General features: G+C 45.3%; 1 protein-coding gene across 4 annotated transcripts in view; it reads left to right on the forward strand.

Moving 5' to 3' along the window:
• The window catches only part of GGACT (gamma-glutamylamine cyclotransferase), a 49,005-nt gene that overhangs the window by 1,379 nt on the left and 28,334 nt on the right, over positions 1 to 19,292 (forward strand). The window contains exons 2-4 of one of the 4 annotated variants that reach the window (XM_070380779.1): positions 3,731 to 3,895; positions 8,519 to 8,672; positions 9,672 to 9,795. The gene's annotated coding sequence lies outside the window, so the exon portion shown is untranslated. The remainder of the gene's footprint in view (positions 1 to 3,730; positions 3,896 to 8,518; positions 8,673 to 9,671; positions 9,796 to 19,292) is intronic. The other 3 variants (XM_070380780.1, XM_070380777.1, XM_070380778.1) reach the window with 3 other exon arrangements.

Raw genomic sequence — 19,292 nt, forward strand, 5'->3', positions numbered from 1 at the left:
CTATGTGCTCAAGTCCGCTGGGCCTTTCCAAGGGGCTAGGGCACCAGTGGGCATGGAGATTAGTGCGGCATTGTTTGCAGACGGACGGTCCCAAGGAAGGTGACGACAGGAGGACAAAATTCAAGTCATCTTACTCTTTTCTAGGACCTTCTTCATCCAAGAGGTAACGCTCAGATTAGAGATTTTATGAAGAGAGTGTTGGTTAAACAGGGCCGGCATCTTGTGTAACAGGAATTCGTTCTTTAATTGAAGCTCTCTCTGGTCAGTAAAACTGCTCGGGGCAAGACGACCTTGCCCAGATCGGATCTGAGAGCTAGGCGGAGAGTAGACAGAGATTACAATGTGGAAGGTGTTATTATGCCCCCATAATATACCCCCTGCAACTGATTTACAGTTAGTAGAAGTCTTGGGTTTGTATGACATCACAAGGTAATAGACATGGTAAATAGCTAACATTTCTGGAGGATGAAGTAAGTGCCCAAGGGCAGTTAGAGCACTGGGAAATGAATACCTGCCAGAGGACTGGGGGAGGTCATAGTGAGGCTTCACCTTGGACCCAGGGTAGAATTTTTACAGGCAGAGGAGTGGAATGGGGACCAGCATTCCTGGTGGCACACTGCCTGTGTGCGTGCAGGCTTAGTGGTGTCCCACTCTTTGTGATTCCATGGACTGTAGACTACCAGGCTCCTCAGTCCATGGGATTCTCCAGGCAAGAATACTGGAGTGGGTTGCCATTTCCTGCTCCAGGGGATCTTGTAACCATGTTGGAGAAATAGGGATGAAACTCTTTAAGGACGGTGGGACTGGAGGCCTGCCTAGAGAGAAAGGCCCTCTGGAGATAAACTCTAGTTTTTGATCAGAGCTCTGATTTTTTATTTGCTTTTTATTAAAGCAAATTTAAAAGGGAAGGGAATGGTGTAATGAACTTCCATATTTCCATCAACTAGATTTAACGATTGATTAAAACAATTTCTGTGTTTTGTTTTTTTTTTTTTGGCTGTATCTGCTTATCCTTTTGTTCAGTTCAGATCAGTTGCTCAGTCGTGTCCGACTCTTTGCCACCCCATGAATCGCAGCACACCAGGCCTCCCTGTCCATCACCAACTCCCGGAGTTCACTCAGACTCACATCCATCGAGTCAGAGATGCCATCCAGCCATCTCATCCTCTGTCGTCCCCTTCTCCTCCTGCCCCCAATCCCTCCCAGCATCAGAGTCTTTTCCAATGAGTCAACTCTTCGCATGAGGTGGTCAAAGTATTGGAGTTTCAGCTTTAGCATCATTCCTTCCAAAGAAATCCCAGGGCTGATCTCCTTCAGAATGGACTGGTTGGATCTCCTTGCAGTCCAAGGGACTCTCAAGAGTCTTCTCCAACACCACAGTTCAAAAGCATCAATTCTTCGGCACTCAGCCTTCTTCACAGTCCAACTCTCACATCCATACATGACCACAGGAAAAACCATAGCCTTGACTAGACGGACCTTTGTTGGCAAAGTAATGTCTTTGCCTTTGAATATGCTATCTAGGCTGGTTATAACTTTCCTTCCAAGGAGTAAGCGTCTTTTAATTTCATGGCTGCAGTCACCATCTGCAGTGATTTTGGAGCCCAAAAAAATAAAGTCTGACACTGTTTCCACTGTTTCCCCATCTATTTCCCATGAAGTGATGGGACCGGATGCCATGATCTTCATTTTCTGAATGTTGAGCTTTAAGCCAACTTTTTCACTCTCCTCTTTCACTTTCATAAATTTAAATTGCAGATAACATATTTCACCCCTGTCTAGGGTAGTTGCTTTTGTTTAGTTATGGCTAAGTCATGCCTGACTTTTTTGCGACCCCATGGACTATGGCCTGCCAGGCTTCTCTGTCCGTGGAATTTCCCAGGCATTAATCCTGGTATGGGTTGCTGTTCCCTTCTCCAGGGGGATCTTCCCAACCAAGGGATCGAACCCGGGTCTCCTGCACTGGCGGGCTGATTCTTAACCACTGAGCCACCCGGGAGGCCCAGATAGTGTGGTCTGTACCTCCAAAAAGGCATTTTTCTTGTATAACCATAATACCATTGTTATCTCTTTATCAAAGTGACAATAATTCCTTAATGTTTTCTGGAACCCAGTCCACAGATTTCCCTGATTGCCTCGGAAATGCACTTTTACTCTTGGCTCGTGTGACTCAAAATGGGCCACACAAGGTGTTTTGCTGCGTGTCTGTTGTCTCTCAGTCCAGGACAGGGGGTTGACGGACAATGAAAAGGGCTAGTTACTAACTCTTTAAGGCTTCCCAGGCCATGTGGTCTCCGTTGCAGCTACTCAGCTGTGTTGCTCTAAAGACTCAACCATGGATGATATGTGAACGAGCATGGCTGTGTTCTAGGAAAATTGTTTCCAAAGGTTTTTGTTTTAAACTCCGCCTGCAGGTGGGAGTTATCTGAGGGCCGTGGTTTGCTGACTCTGGTCTGAAGCAGTCCTGTGGGTTTCTTTAATGCCATGGTTTACTGTTATCGCCTGGTTGGCTCTGGAAGGCTCTCATTCTGGGTTTATTCAGCTTTGCATAGAGTGTGGTTTAGCTTATTCCTCTATCTACTGTGTCTGCATAAACTGCAAGGTAGATCTAAAGGCTTAATTAGAGTCAGAGTCACCATGTACGGCAAGTATGCTTCAGATGTGGTTTGAATGTTTTTTCTAACTGTTGAACGAGTCACTATTTTATTTGTTGGCCATACCATGCAGTATACGGACTCTTAGTTCCCTGACCAGAGATGGAACCTGCGCCCCCTGCATTGGAAGTGTGCCATCTTCCTTGGACTGCCAGGGAAGTCCCTGAATTTTTTTGTTGTTGTTGTTCTTAATTTAGGACTTTAAAAGATTTGAGCTTTCCTCATAGCTCAGTTGGTAAAGCATCCACCTGCAATGCAGGAGATCCCGGTTTAATTCCTGGGTTGGGAAGATCTCCTGGAGAAGGGATAGGTTACCCACTCCAGTATTCTTGGGCTTCTTTTGTGTCTCAGCTGGTAAAGAATCGTCCTGCAATGCGGGAGACCCAGGTTTGATCCCTGGGTTGGAAAGATCCTCTGGAGAAGGAAAAGGCTACTCACTCCAGTATTCTGGCCTGGAGAATTCCATAGACTGTATATTCCATGGGGTCGCAAAGAGTGGGACACGACTGAGCAACTTTCACTTTCAAAAGATTCGAGGGGATTTCCCTGGCAGTTCAGTGGTTAAGATTTTGTTCAATGCAGGGGGATGAGGGTTTGATTCCTGGCCAGGGAGATAAGATCCCTCATGCCTTATAGCCAAAAAACCAAGACATAAAACAGAAGCAATATTGTAAAAATTCAATAAAGACTTTAGAAATGGTCCACATCAAAAAAAAAAAAAATCTTTTTCTAAAGACTCAAATCCACGTCTGGGAAACTCAGTATTCCTAAAATAATCTTACCCTGATGGCTGAAGATACACTCCATTCTTGTTTTCCTTAGTTGAAGGAGAGGCTATAGCTGCTGTTTCTCAAAGTTGAGAACTTTGGGCCCCTCTGCTACACCAGTGCGAGCTTGCCTCTGTTCTAGGCATCCTTTGGCCCCTTGGGTCATGTTTTTCCACTGAATGGCAGTCCCTTCCTTCCGAGCCACACACCCAGGGTCTGAGATGCCGTCCAAGGGGCTTTAGCCTTTAAGCCTTCATCTCTTAAACTCTCTGCTTTCTTCACTCACCTTCCTCTTCATCTCACCCCCAGCAGGACTGAGAACCGGACACCTGGTCCATGGACTTCTGGTCCCACTGTGAGGTGGGACTACTTGTCCTGCATCCTGTTTGGAAGGATTCCGAGGTTAGACACTCTTCAGGCTCCCTCTGATGCAGGATTCTAAGGCTCCGTGGGTTTGAAGAAAGAAGCTTACAGGTGAGAGTTGTTTTTCTCTTTTTCGGGAGTGTTTGCTGTTCTAAACTGTAAAGCACCAGAGACAGTGTGTTGACAGAGGGCGTCAGTTGGAAGGCCTGTCTTTTTGTCTTTTAGGAATAGTGGTGAATCTGTTGAAACCTTTTTTTCCCTAGATAATGTGCCATTGGTCTTTTTCTTACTGATTTGTAAGAACTCTGTATACATTGAGGATGCTAATCTTTTGTCAAATATGTTACAACTGTTTCCCCATTTTTTAAAACTTTGTATTTATGCTCTGAGGAAAAATTTAATTTTACAAAGGGGAAAAAATGTCAATCTCCCCTTTACAGTATCCCTGTTTTATGTCTCATGAAGAAATACTTGCCCATTTTAAGCTCTTAAAAAAAAAAATCTGTTAACACAGATTAATAAGCATATGATGAAAACTAGGTACATATGATTCTAAAAAATAATACTCTTTCTACCAGCTAGTATAATATTAACTTGATTAAATGTTGGCCTTTAAGATGGGCCCTACGTTGACAAGTTTTGATGTTGGGAGATGGGTATTTTGGGGGCCATCATATCATGACTTCTGTATATCTTTGACTTCCCAAAATGAAAAACTTTTCTTAAATAAAAAGAATAGTAGGTAGAAAAGCCATTTTGTCCTATTTGTTCATGTTCAGCAACTATTAATTATCTACTGTGTGCTGAATACTGCGGGTATTTTGTTAATAAAGGCAGAAGATGTTGGAATTCACATTTCTCATGTCAGAGGCAGACGCTAATGGCATGGTTAAGGGCACCACCTCCTGTGTTAGACTGCCTGGCTTCACATACTGGCTGGGTGATTTTGCACTTCTTAATTTAAAAGATGGAGGATAATAATCGCGTCTACCTGCTAGGTTTTGGGGAGGCTTGAATGAGAGAACCCACAAAAATTCCTTTGTGTGGTGCTCCAAAACTCCAGTACTTTGGCCACCTGATGCGAAGAGCTGACTCATTGGAAAAGACCCTGATGCTGGGAAGGTTTGAAGGCAGGAGGAGAAGGGGACGACAGAGGATGAGATGGTTGGATGGCATCACCGACTCAATGGACATGAGTTTGAGTAAGCTCCGGGAGTTGGTGATGGACAGGGAGGCCTGGTGTGCTGCAGTCCATGGGGTCGCGAAAAGTTGGACACGACTGAGTGACTGATCTGAACTGAACTAGCATTTAGTCAACACTTGATAAGTGTAGACTCTGAAGGAAAGAATTCAGTCAAGCCAGGCCTAAGCTGAGAGGAACAGGTGCTAAGAGAATGCCTGGAGTGGGGTCCTGGCCTCGTCTGGCATGGTTAAGCAGGGTCTAGGGTTGGGAGAGTTTCCGGGGGGTGGGGGGGATACTTTTAAGTGGAGACGTGAGGCGTGGACGCCACGTCTTTTAATCACAAGTACCCTTTCGTGGACTTCCCTGGTGGCTCAGATGGTAAAGCGTCTGTCTACAATGTGGGAGACCCAGGTTCGAGCCCTGGGTTGGGAAGATCCCCTGGAGAAGGAAATGGCAATCCACTCCAGTACTATTGCCTGGACAATCCCGTGGACAGAGGAGCCTGGTAGGCTACAGTCTATGGGGTTGCAACAAGTCGGACACGACTGAGCGACTTCACTTCACTTCACTTCACCCTTTTGTGGGGAAGTGAAGAGGCAAAGTGGCAGCAGCCAGGGGCCCAGGCGGAGGCCCGGTGCCTTAAGAAAGCTGGTCTGACTTGGTCTTAGTTTCCTGGTCCTGCGGGAACTTGAACCACCCAGATGGATTGTCCTGTTCTCCAGGGCAGGAGTCCAGCTGGGTGTCACTGGGCTGAAATCTGGGTCTTGGGGGGTCTGTGTCCCCCCCCACCGGAAGCTCTGGGGGCGAATGTGTTTTCTTGACCTCGCAGCCTCCACTTGCAAGGGAGCCCCTGTGTGTCCCTGGGGGCCCCAAGCCAGGAGAACGGCTCCACTTGGAAGCTTGGTGGTTCGATTGGGCCCCCTTGGAGCATCCAGGGTAATTCCACATCTTCAGGCCCTTCACTTGAACCGCACGCAATCCATAGAGCCCCTTGTACCAGGCTCTGGGGCTGAGGACAGGGCGTCTTTGGGGGCCTTTCTGCTGTCACCTCGCTGGGTTGGCGGTGGCTCCCCAGACATTTGGGCCATCTGATGTGCTCCGGGCCAGGTGCTGACAGTTATCCTGGTTGCTCGACCTTCCTAGGCTCCTGGGGCCTCTCTGACGGTGGTGGTGCTGTGCGGGCGGGCTTCTGTGAAACCTCCCCGTTTGTCTCCACTGAGCGGCGGTCAGGATCTTCTTTGACCGACTCCTGTGCCCCCGTGACCCGTCCCCTCCAGGTCACTCCTGCTCTGCACCCTGACAGGGGTTTCGCAGCTGCAGCTATGTTACCTTCTGGTTTTTCTGTTGCTTTTGCCTGTGTAATTCTTTTTGCACACTAGCCTTAAATACTGCCAGATGATAAATAAAATTCGTGTTATGATATTGGGTTGGCCGAAAAGCTTATTCAGGTTTCCAGTCCCGTCTCATGGAAAAACCCAGAGGAGCTTTTTGGCCAACCCAGTATTGAGTATTTTCTTCTCCGTTAATACTGACTGGCTGAGAGCTGGGCCTCGCTCCTAACAGACCCCCACTGAAGAAGAACTCGTTTCCAGTGGTTGGGAGTGCTTTTATAGACCTCTGACTGTTGGAGTTACACCAGAGGAAAGCAGAGAGAGAAAGAGTAAATTAGAGAGAACTCGTGCTGTGTTCTTCTCTCTATCCGTTCCTACATCTGCCTTTAAAACTTTTTGAGCGTTAATTACCTCTTCCTGCCGTTGTCATCTGCACTTAGGTAGATATAGCAGATAAATTAATGAAAACTATTAATATTTCTACAGCTGATGATAGTCTTAACTATTTATGAGTATTAAATGAGATTTAAAAGCATTCTTTAAGCCATTATTTTTGAGACGAATCTGTTTTGAATTACTCTTTCTCTCTTGACTCAGTTTTCTGTAAAGTTAGATGCAGATTATAAAAGCCTAAAAATCTGTGAGGGGAAAACAATCTATCTTCTAAGTGAATAAAGAACAGCTAGATGGCATTCTTGGGAGTATTTATGAAAAATAAGTCCCTGGTTTTTTTCCTCTCGTCATTTCTTTAATAAACATCTCCAGTTCAGTTCAGTCACTCAGTCGTGTCCAACTCTTTGCAACCCATGGACTGCAGCACGCCAGGCCTCCCTGTCCATCACCAACTCCTGGAGTTTGCTCAAACTCATGTCCATCAAGTCAGTGATGCCATCCAACCATCTCATCCTCTGTCACCCCTTCTCCTCCTGCCTTCAATCTTCCCAGCATCAGGGTATAAATATCTCCAGCCCTCCTCAAATAAGAGCACAGTAAACCCTCGTGAACCCATGGTGGCAGAATCCATACACTGTCCTAGCTTTACCATACCTGCTTCAATTGCCCTCCTTTCTTTGCTTTTTGAGTTTTTGTTCATTGGCTTGCTTCTGGAGAATTTTGAAGCAAATGTCAGAACCTATGTCATTTCACCCCTAGATGTTTTTTTTCTTAATATATATATTTTATTAGAGTGTAGTTGACTTACAATGTTTCAGGTGTACAGCAAGGTGATTCAATTATACATATACCCGTATATTATTTTTGAAATTATTTTCCATTGTAGGTTATTATAAGATATTGATTATAGTTCCCTGTGCTATACAGTAAACTTTTGTTGCTTGTTGCATGCCAACTTTTTAAATTAGAAATCTAATATTCTATTCATACTAAGTCAAACGAGTGGAATCAAAATGTCATACGTTTTTTAGTTAGGCCAAAATTCGTAAGTTTTCTAAAGTATATATAACACATATTTACATATGTATACAAAGCTTTTATACTATACTTGATAAAGGCTTGAGAAGGAACATCAAAAAAAAGAGATGGAGAAATTGGAAAACATAAACTAAGTGAAGTGGGAGCCCTGAATATGAAATAGAAATAAATGAAACAAACTAGATAGGAATAAAAGATCATCATGTAGTTCTGGTTCTTAAACACGGTTCTCATTAGAAATATGTCTGGAACTTTGGAGGAAAAAAAGTTCCTTTTTTTGGAGGGAAAAAAGTTTTGAAAAAAAAAATAGCTGGGCATTTGTATTTTCAAAAAATTCCAAGATAATTGATATGCATCTAGATTTTAAAAAGTGATATAGTTTTTTCTATTAAATAGTAGTTTTTGTGATATAGAATTCTATTATTTTTCTGTTGAGCAATCCTGATTCAGTGTTATTTAGTGAGTAATAGTTACATAATCATAATCACAATAGTAAAAGATGTTGTTTATCAGTTTTCACAATAGCCAAACAAAAAATAAAAGATAATTACAACTGCAAGCTATGATGGGGATGTGATTAACCTAACAGTATAAAATAATTACATACAATTTGGGGGGTCACGCAGAGTGATGTGAGAAGTGGAAGTGCATATATGTTCATGTTTTCGTCCACCCAGCCAGTCTCTGCCTTTTGGTTGGTGCATTTAATCCATTTACATTTAAGGTAATTATCAATATCTATGATCCTGTTTACCATTTTCTTAATTGTTTGGGATTTATGTTCTGTAGGTCTTCTCTTGTGTTTCCAGCCTGGAGAAGTTCCCTTAGGATTTGTTGTAAAGCTGGTTTGGTGGTGCTGAATTCTCTGAACTTTTGCTTATTTGGAAAGCTTTTGATACCTCCATCAAATCTGAATGAGAGGCTCGCTAGAGTACTCTTGGTGGTAGGTTCTCTTGGTTGTAGGTTCTTCCCTTTCACCACTTTAATATATCATGCAATTCTCTTCTGACTTGTAGAGTCTTAAAGGGCGTTTCCTTGTATGTTATTTGTGGTTTTTCCCTTGTTGCTTTTAATATTTTGTATTGTCTTTCATTTTTGTCAGTGTGATTACTGTGTTCTCATGATGTTCCTCCTTGGGTTTATCCTGCCTGGGATTCTCTGTGCTTCCTGGACTTGGTCGTCTATTTCTTTTCCCATGTTAGGGAAGTTTTCAGCTATTATCCTCCAGATATTTTCTCAGGTTCTTCCCCTCTCTCTGTTCTCCTTCTGGGACCCCTGTAATGCGAATGTTCTTGCGTCTAATGTTGTCCTAGAGGTCTCGTCTATGGGGTCGCACAGAGTCGGAAACGACTGAAGCGACTTAGAAGCAGCAGCAGCAGAGGTCTCTTAGGCTGTCTTCATTTTTTTTTCCCATTCTTTTTTCTATGTTCTGTTTTGCAGCAAGTGATTTCCCACATTCTGTCCTCCAGGTTATTTATCCATTCTTCTGCATCAGTTATTCCGCTATTGATTCCTTCTCATGTATTATTCATCTTTGTTTGTTTGTTCTTTTATTTAGTTCTTTGGTAAACATTTCTTGCATCTTCCCCATTGTTTTCTCGAAATGTAGTTTTTGTTTTAGCCACTGTGGGATTGTGGTTCTTCTGTCTGCCATCTGAAGGAGCAGGCTAGGAGGCTTGTGTAAGCTTCCTGGTGGGAGGGACTGGTGGTGGGGAAAACTGAGTCTTGCTCTGGTGCGCAGGGCCTTGCTCAGTAAAACTTTAATCCAGTTATCTGCTTATGGGTGGGGTTGCGCTCCCTCTGTGGTAGTCCTTTGGCCTGAGACAACCCAGCCCTGGGGTCTGTGGGCTCTCTCACCCACCCGGGGGGTATGGATTTGATTTTTTCATGATTGTGCCCTTCCTACCATCTCATATGGCTTCTGCTTTGTCTTTGGACACAGGTATCTTTTTTGGTGGGTTCCAGCGTCCTCCTGGCAATGATTTGCTTTCACAGGACGAGATAAGCTCGTGTCCTTCTACTCTGCCATCTTGAACCAGAAGTATCCCTCACCCCTAAATATTTTGGTATTGAATTTTATTCAAAAATTTACTTTCTAAATAACTATAATCCTACCTAACAATTTGGAGAAGGCAATGGCAAACCACTCCAGTACTCTTGCCTCAAAAATCCCATGGACGGAGGAGCCTGGTGGGCTGCAGTCCATGGGGTTGCACAGAGTCGGACACGACTGAAGTGACTTAGCAGCAGCAGCAGCTACCTAACAATTAACAAAAAGTCTTTAATATTGTGTAATGCTGTATTCAAATATCCCCAGTTGTCTAAAATAATCTGTTCAGCTGTTTTATTCAAATCAAGATCAAAGCAAAGCTCTTTTATTGTATTTGGTTTATATTAATATATTTCTTAGTCTGTTTTAATTATAATAATGAATGTGTGCCATCTGAGCTTAATTCAGAATGCTCTTACTCTTATATCTACCTTTTGTTTTTATCTCATTGTTTTACATCATTGCATGCTCTCATGCTTTCAGTCATTATTATTATTTTGAATTTATATAAAGTAAAATTGACCTTTTTTGTTGTATAATACTTTGAGTTTTAAAATTGATTCCTGTAACCTGATAGAGCACTCCCATCACCAGAAATATCCAGAAAACAAAAGAAGCCCTCCCTCATGCTGTGCCCTTGAAGTGAAACCCTCACCCTACCCCTAATTTCTGATCACCCTTGATTTGGTCTCCATCTTTATACTTTCGCCTTTCCCGGAACATCACATAAGCAAAGTTATACACTATGTAACCTTTGAGACTGGCTTCTTACATTTAGAGGATATCTGTGAGATTCGCCCACATGTGGATCCTTTCTTCATCTTATGGACATAGCACAAGTTTATCCGTCCACCTTGAGCATCTGTTGAACATTTGGATTCTTCATAACTTTTGGTGGTTATGAATAGAGCTGCTACAAACATTTGTACACGGGGTTTTGTGTGATCAGCAGTTTTGCCCTTTCTGTGGTGGGTCCCTAGGACCAGATGGCTGGGTCAGGGGGTAGGCGTATGTTGAACTTCGTGAGAAACTGCCAAGTTGTCTCCCAAAGTGGCTGCTGCTGTTCAGTCACTAAGTGTTGTCTGAAGCTTTGCAACCCCATGGACTGTAGCCCACCAGGCTCCTCTGTCCAGAGGATTTCTCAGGCAAGAATACTGGAGTGGGTTGCTATTTCCTTCTCCAGGAGATCTTCCCTACCCAGGGATCGAACTCTCATTCCCTGCTTTGGCAGAAAGATTCTTTACTGCTGAGTCACCAGGGAAGCTCCACCATTTTATATCTCTATCAGGAATGTATGAGAGTTCCAGTTGTTCTGTGTCCTTGACAGGACTTGATATTGTCAGGTTTTAAAAATTTGAGCCACCTTAATTGGTGTGTTATTTTTTCTTTTAATTATCTGATTTCAGTTTTTTGAGTATCATAGAAATATTTTAAATAATTATTGAATAAATTACTGAACTAAATTTATTTTATATACCCGTTATAAATATTTCTGGTATTCTGGTGATATTCTCCATTTTAATATGTTAAATATTCTGTATCGGAAAATAACTAGATTAAACCCAGATTATTCTACAGATACACGTCTTCGTTGACTCTCACCCACTGACACATCGTATTTGGCAGAGGTTTGCGGAGTAGTGTCTGGACCGTGATGCGTTTTGCAGTGATCACTCATTGTATGTGTCTGGTGCTTGTCTTGCTCCCAAAGACATGTGCTTTTATCATGAGCACTGTGATTTCTCTTGCCATCAGTTTTATGCTAGATTAGATTGATTGGTGAATAGTTAATTCCATGAGAGCAAATGGATGTAGGCAGAGAGTGATTTCTTTGAGTGCCTTTTAGCTAGGTGAACCCTGTTGTCCTTTAAAAATGGACTGCTCCTGTGTGTCTGAGGCAGCAGTAAATGCTTGTGTTTGAATCCCTTTTTCCTTCTGAAAGCATGCTGAGCTCAGGAAGAAAACCATTTGAGATCTGTGGAATAAAGCTCATATATCTCCCACTGGATGATTTAGGACCATGGCCACTGGTCACTGTTGCTTGCAAGTGTGGAGTTGACTCCTGGACTAATTACCAGAATATCCCTGGTGTTGTTGTCCCTCACTGCTCACATTAGGTGAAACCGTGAAGTCTTGGGGTGGACAAGGTCATCGCTAAGATAGAGCCTATCTTTAAATTCAGGTCTCACCCGTTAGCTGCTGTGGTTTGAGCTTCTGGTGGGTAGTCAGTTCAGTTCAGTTCAGTCGCTCAGTCGTGTCCGACTCTTTGCGATCCCATGAACTGCAGCACGCCAGGCCTCCCTGTCCAACACCAACTCCCGGAGTTCACTCAAACTCACATCCATCAAGTCAGTGATGCCATCCAGCCATCTCATCCTCTGTCCTCCCCTTTTCCTCCTGCCCCCAATCCCTCCCAGCATCAGGGTCTTTTCCAATGAGTCAACTCTTCGCATGAGGTGGCCAAAGTACTGGAGTTTCAGCTTTAGCATCATTCCTTCCAAAGAAATCCCAGGGCTGATCTCCTTTAGAATGGACTGGTTGGATCTCCTTGCAGTCTAAAGGACTCTCAAGAGCCTTCTCCAACACCACAGTTCAAAAGCATCAATTCTTCGGCACTCAGCTTTCTTCACAGTCCAACTCTCACATCCATACGTGACCACTGGAAAAACCATAGCCTTGACTAGACGGACCTTTGTTGGCAAAGTAATGTCTCTGCCTTTGAATATGCTATCTAGGCTGGTCATAACTTTCCTTCCAAGGAGTAAGCGTCTTTTAATTTCATGGCTGCAGTCACCATCTGCAGTGATTTTGGAGCCTGTCATTTAAAAAGAGTGGACCTTACTATCATGTAATTGGAAGAGTAGTGTCCATGTAGGTCTTACTTTGTGACCAGACTGTCTCTGCTTTTGCTTCTTGAAAGTTGCTGGAGGGTCAGACCTGTTGACAGACCTTCCTTTGTGACATAGCGCATCAGAAAGAAAAATGCGTCTGACCAAGGAAGGGAGATTGAGGACAGATGGCCGGAAGGGCATCACGTTGCTGTGGTCTGAAGCCTCGGAGGCCAAGTACCAGGAAAATTCATTTCAAAATGAAAATAAATGGATTTCTGTGGTTAAGTCATTTTTTGGTTTAAAACTAACATACTGATTGACCTTCATTACATCAGTTAGATTGGAGTACATCAAAAATACTGAAGGATTAGTAAGGATGTTACCTCCATTGGACCCAAGTCTTTGTTTTAAGAGTTATTATGGATATTCTTTAAACTTTATGCTTGTTGGTATTAATAAAGTCTTAGATATATGTATGTTTTGGAGGGGGTTGGATTTTATTGGGGCTCTAAGTCCAAGGTTTAGAACACCGGACTAATGCACCTGCTGCCCCCTGGTGGCGGTGTATTAAACAGTGCGGTTCAGAGGAGTTCTGGAGGGCACAAGTCCATTGGTCATAGAAGAGGATTGTAGAGGGAGCCAGGAAATGGTTTCTCTTTCCAGCTTTTCTCATAATTACTACCTGTAATTATGACCTCAGGCAAATAATGTAGTTTGATTTAAGTCTAAATTTCACTTTCTTCCACTTTAAAATGTGATTTCTTCCTGTTTTAACATCTTAAAATTCTCCAATGGTAACAACAAATATTAGTGAAATGTATCAGGTTCCACTTCTTCCCTTATTAGCTGAATCCTAAAAAATCCCAGATATTTATTCAGGAAAGCAGACTCCAGAGCAACTGTTGAAGCTTAACACAGATTTGATTCATGGCCAGGAGCTGCATAGACCTGTTTGTAGCATAGTCCATAATAAATCAACGTGGGGACTGTGTGTTACTATGAAAGCATAATTGATACAAGTTGCATCATTTAAAAGTTAATTTTCTTATATTTAATTCTGGTTTTTAAAAACCATAAGATTTACCATCCTAACCATTGTTAAGCGTGCAGTTCAGTGTGTTTATAATGTTGCACACAGATCTCCAGAACTCTTTCATCCTGCAGAACTGAAACTCTTCCCAGTCAACAAGTCCCTGTTTCTTTCTCTCTGCAGCCCTTGGCAACTATCATTCTACTTCCTGTCTCTCTGAATTTGATGACTCTGGGTCCCTCCTATAAGGAATCGTAACAGTCTTTGTCTTTTCGTGATTGACTTATTTCACTTAGCACATTGTCCTCAGGTTCATCCATGTTGTAGTGTGCCTGGAGTTCTTTCCTCTTCAGGGCTGATGATCATGTATAGAGACCACATTTTGTTTGTTCGTCCATTGATGGACACTTGGGGAGCTTCCACCTCTTACCTATTATAATATTATTTCATAATTATATAATGCATATATTACTGATGCAGAGAGGCCTTATTTATTCAGTTTTTTTTCTGTGTGTAAAAGGTTAAACTTCACCATAAAGGACACCATTCAACCAGGCTAGATGACTAGGATATGACTTTTTTTATGGATGAGTTAAAAAGGAGCTAACATCTATTGGACACAAGCTCTGTGCCAAGTACTTACATATCTGTGATACATTCTGTTGCTTAGTCCTTATGATAATTCTTTGATTTATCCTCTCTCAGAAGGGGACTGATACTTACTAAAATCACCGTGTGCCAGAATTTTGATGTACTGAATACATTGTCTCGTATAATCCCCATACATCGGTCTTGGAGGTGGGCATTATTAGCCCCATTTTTACGTGATGTAACTGTGGTTCAGAGGGATGAACCACCTTGAGCAAAGTCACACGGCTGAAAGCATCAGGATTTCATCTGATGAGGAAGTGAAACACGTCCAGTGCAAAAGCATGTGTCCTTCAGTCTGCGCCCTGCTCCCCTGCTGACAGGAATAACAGCTGCTCCTGCGGTCCTGGGGCTGTGCTCTGTCATTTTCTCTGAGGGTTCCTGTGCACCTAGCATGACTCTCCTTGGGATTTAAAAACCTAGAGCTGGGGCCAGTTTGAACCCCCAGGGCAGTGTGAGGCAGAGAGAGATGGGGCTGGACAGTGGCTGACCACTGTGAACCCTCTGAGTGTGTTACCCTGGCCTTAGTGGCTGCAAACAACACATACCTGCCCACAGTTTGGGGGGTGAGGGTGAGACTCGGAGGGCCACTCTGCCGGGTGGCTGTAGCTTGGGCTGGCAGGACTGTGGTTGCTCCAGGCTGACTTGGGGGGATCTGAGCTCACCCACGTGACAGCCCGCAGGCCTTGGGTCCTCTCTGTCTCTCTTGAGAGACCTCAGTTCCTCTCCGCATGGGTGTCTCCTGACTTAGGCTTGTCACTGGCTTTCCAGAGAGCAAGGGGCTCAGATGGAGCCAGGGTCTTGTTATAACCCAGCCTCGGAGGTGACAGCCCATCAGTTCCTCTGTGTTCTGTTTGAAGAGAATCCCTGGACCCAACCTTCACCCGAGGGGCAGGATCATGGGGGTCATCTGAGAGGCTGCCCACCAGAGCCCCAGGCTGGGACTCGAGAGCGCAGCCTGGAGGCAGTGAGACCACTTGGGGGTGTTCATCCAAGATGTGACCGAGTGCGGGAGGAAGGGGGAGGTGTTGTTAACAAGCAGTCAGGGGAAGGAGAAGGAGGTGGGAAGGACCAGGTGGTTTGAGTGCTACCTAAGTGACTCGCATGCAGCCGCCAAGCAGCATCGTCTTCAGAATCTTCCGATGAGATGCGGACCGTGTACAAAACTACCCGTGCTTTCTTACTGCTGACCAGTCAGCAGATCTGTTCCTGGATTTCAGTCATGAGAAACCAGCTTTTGCAGAGAGGGCTTTGCGGGACCCCTTTGTACTAGGAAACACATGAGGGCTACTAGTCAGTTACCTTGTTTTAACACAGGTTTTCTAGTCGCGAAGTACCGGGGCTGTAACTTTTCAGTCTCATCCTACAAGTGCCACTGAGCCTGGACTTTCCGTAGTGAGACGCATTATTCGGTGGCCAGGCAGCTGAACCAGGCTCCACAGTTCTCACACGTCCTCTCACAGGCCCGCACTGCATCCTTTACTCATGATGTCGGAAGGATTGTGTTTCTCCTTCTTGAAATCTACCCCCTTTGAAGTCTGACCTGAACATAAATTATGTGAAAGAATGATGTATTCACAGATCTTGGATATTTAGTTTCTGGTCACGTTATCAGCAAGCCAGTCTAAAGATTAACTGAATTTGGGGAGGAGACGGGGGACATACAGGGCCAGAAGATTGAGGGTGTTGGTGACAGGCCATCACTCATGAACTGTTACATCCAGAGAAAGAGTATTTCAGGTTTATGTCGCTCCAGCCTTTTCCTTGCATCACTATGTTCAAAATTAAAAAGCAAATGTGAAAAACTGTCCTTTAAACCTGTGTGATTCCTGAGACTGCGGCTCCCTGGGTGCTGGCCGAAGCTGTGAGCTGGGCAGCTGGGCTTCCCGCCCGCGAGGGCCTGGCCGCGGCCGCCGTGGGCACACCCAGCTGGGCTTCCCCGCCCGCGAGGGCCTGGCCGTGGCCGCTGGGGGCACACCCAGCTGAGCTTCCCCGCCCGCGAGGGCCTGGCCGTGGCCGCCAGGGGCACACCTGGCACAGACCACGCATGGCCCTGCACTGTGTTATGCTGGTCACACCAGGTGTCGAGAGTAGAAACTGTAAGCTCTCCCACAGCGTTAAAGTGGTTGGTCTTGTTGCTTCATACTTATACATAGGCCGGCCTGGAATCATAAGAGAATAAACATAAACTGTTTACTTAGGAAAGTGTATATTCAGAGCTTCCCTGGTGGCTCAGTGGTAAAGAATCTGCCTGCCAACGCAGGGAACATGGGTTCGATCCCTGGTCCAGGAAGCTCCCACATGGCGCAGTGCAGCTAAGCCCAAGAGCCGCAACTACTGAGCCGGTGCACTAGAGCCCAGGAGCTGCAGCTCCGAGCCCACGCCCACAGTTGCAAAGCCCGATGCCCAAGAGCCTGTGCTCCACAACCAGAGAGAAGCCCACGCAGCAACAGAGACCACAGCCAAAAATAAAGATTAAAAAGAAAATGTACACGCAGAAGTATTGTTTAGGGAATGGTCTCATAGCTACACAAAATACTAGGGAAATCCAGAGGACTAATAAGCACTAGATTTGAAAAGGGCCGCCTTATAGTCAGCCTGAGATATGTTTGATTCAGTGTTATCTTTGTTTTTATGTATCTGTTTTCCTTTTTGTATGACTTGGACTTACAGCATTTTTCTAAGAAAAGATGTATATTTGTACATATGTTGGTGTTTGGAAAATTTGCTTTTCTTGTTAATTAAACTTTGCATATAGATGAAGTCTAAGAGAACACCTTTGCTAGAAAGTCTTGGGAAAATCAGCTTTTCTTCGCGGTTTTTACAGTATACAGAACATGATGAATCCTCTTTAATCCATAAGTTAGGGATTGTTCAACAAATCAATATAGACTGAAAGACCTTATTCACAAAAGGCAGGGTGTGGAAGCAATCTAAGTGTCTACCAGCAGGTGACTGGGTGAAGAAAATGTGTGTATCTGTATATGCATGTGTACAGCATTTCATTATATACGTGGGATTATACACACATGTATGTAAATTTACTCAGCCATAAAGAGGGCGGGCCTGCCGTTCACAGCAGCATGGATGAACCTGGAGGATGTTATGCTAATATTTCAACCAAATATTTACTGGGAAGCTGCTTTGTTGTCGTTTATTTCTTTGTGGTCAAAATAGAGACAGTTGGCTAAAGGAGCATTCCTAGGACTAGACGAATGAGCCTGTTCACGTTCTCCACACAGGTTTTGTTCCAGGGGAACAAGTCCAGTGGGTCCCTGCCCTTCAGAGGGTTGGCAGGAGGGAATAACTGGAAGGTGGGGTGGAACGCTCAGATACGAAGGACTGAGGAGGCTTTGGGATGGAGCAGGACCAAGCTGGGGAGTGCAGGGTGGGTCGGATTTGGGGGGAAGGTGTCAGTGTGGGGTCCCGGGTAATTGTCAGAGGTTCTCACTGAAGGGCTCTGGGCAGGCTGGGGGCAGGGGCTAAGTTGGTGGGGCTCAGGCCACAGTCATGGGAGGGAGGGAGCGTGGCTGGGCTGCCCGACAGCTGGACAGGACACGGGCGTCACGCTCAGCCTCAGGAGCTCAGTGTGGCTCGGGGGTGAGGGTGGTGGGCGAGAAGATATGCAGGGAGAGGCTGGCTGGGGATGTAACTGTGGGAGGCGGGTACGGGCAGAGGCCACAGGAAAAGGGCACCATGCAGGCAGCCTGGGGAGTCTGATGCTGATGAGGGAGAGTTGGGAGAAGAGATGGTGCGGAGAGGCGAGCGGGGGCTCCAGCTCAAGCCGGGCCAGGGCGAGGGGCCAGGGTACCCCCAGGGGAGCGGTCGGGGCAGCCCCCAAGCCGGGGTGCTGGGTGGAGGCTGAGGGAGGGGGCTCTCCGCACGGAGGATGGAGGGGTGGGTGCCTGAGGCTGCTCAGGGGCAGAGACACCCGGACATGGGGCTCAGACCCTGGAGCTCATCCCTCTTGGTTCTGGAGGCCACAGGCCCGACATCCAGGTGCGGCTCCTCCCCAGGCTCGAGGGCCGGTTGGCTGCGCCATGGTTTGCTCTCCTTGGCTCTGAGCTGGCCGTGAAGCCAGGAGGTGGCTATTTGAAAAGAATCTCCTGTTTATTCAACAGAAATTTCCAGATACATGTATTAGTGTGAAATAAATCTGTGTACACTTTGATGTGTTTGCTAAACAGGAGAAACAGTAAAAATGAAGTAACCAGAAGGAAAAAAATTTCTCCCTGTGTGCTCACGTGGCCGCTCCTCAGGCCAGTGCCCGTGGGCAGCCAGGTCTTTTAAGGCCTCAGTCCTGTTGCAGTAAGGTCCCCAGTGACCCACGCTAACATAGTCACCTCTTGAAAGACCCCGTCGCTGGTGCAGTCACAGCCTGGCTTCAGCATGTGAGTTTGGAGGGACACAGTTCATTCAGCCTCTAATGGATGTAAAGGTAATCTGTCCAAGTACGACTGGATAAACTGCTTACGATTCAGGATGAGGAACCCTTTGACTTTGCCCTGTGTTTTCAGAGTGGGCTGGGGCAGGGGATAAATGCACTGAACTCTGGAGGCGGCCAGTCCACGCCTACTGTCTGTCTGGCTTTGGGCAAGTCCAGAACTTCCTACCTACACTCTCGTCTCAGTGTTCTCATAGGTAAGATGGAAATGAAGGTGCCTGCTTCAAAGGTTGCTGTGAGGATTAAATTGGTTAAGATATACGAAGCTCTTGGAGGTGTACCTGGTTCCTAGTGAGTGCTGTCTAAGCGCTGGTTGTGGTTGTCGCTTACACAACCCTCCCTTTGGAGAGGGTGGTGTTTATGCAGAACTAAAGTGTGTATATGAGGATGGAAATCGATGTGTTACTCTCCCTGAACTTTGTTGTATAGAATGTCTAGAGTCGGTGGGCAGGGGCTTCAGACGTCATGGAAAAATTAAACCGTGCTTCTGTGTACCTCTGGTCATTTGACCTCGTGGCTGAGCCTCTTAGTCAGGATGGGAGTTTGCTCCCAGCGAGGCT

The sequence above is a fragment of the Bos mutus genome, chromosome 12, assembly GCF_027580195.1.
Source record: "Bos mutus isolate GX-2022 chromosome 12, NWIPB_WYAK_1.1, whole genome shotgun sequence".
NCBI lineage: Eukaryota > Metazoa > Chordata > Mammalia > Artiodactyla > Bovidae > Bos > Bos mutus.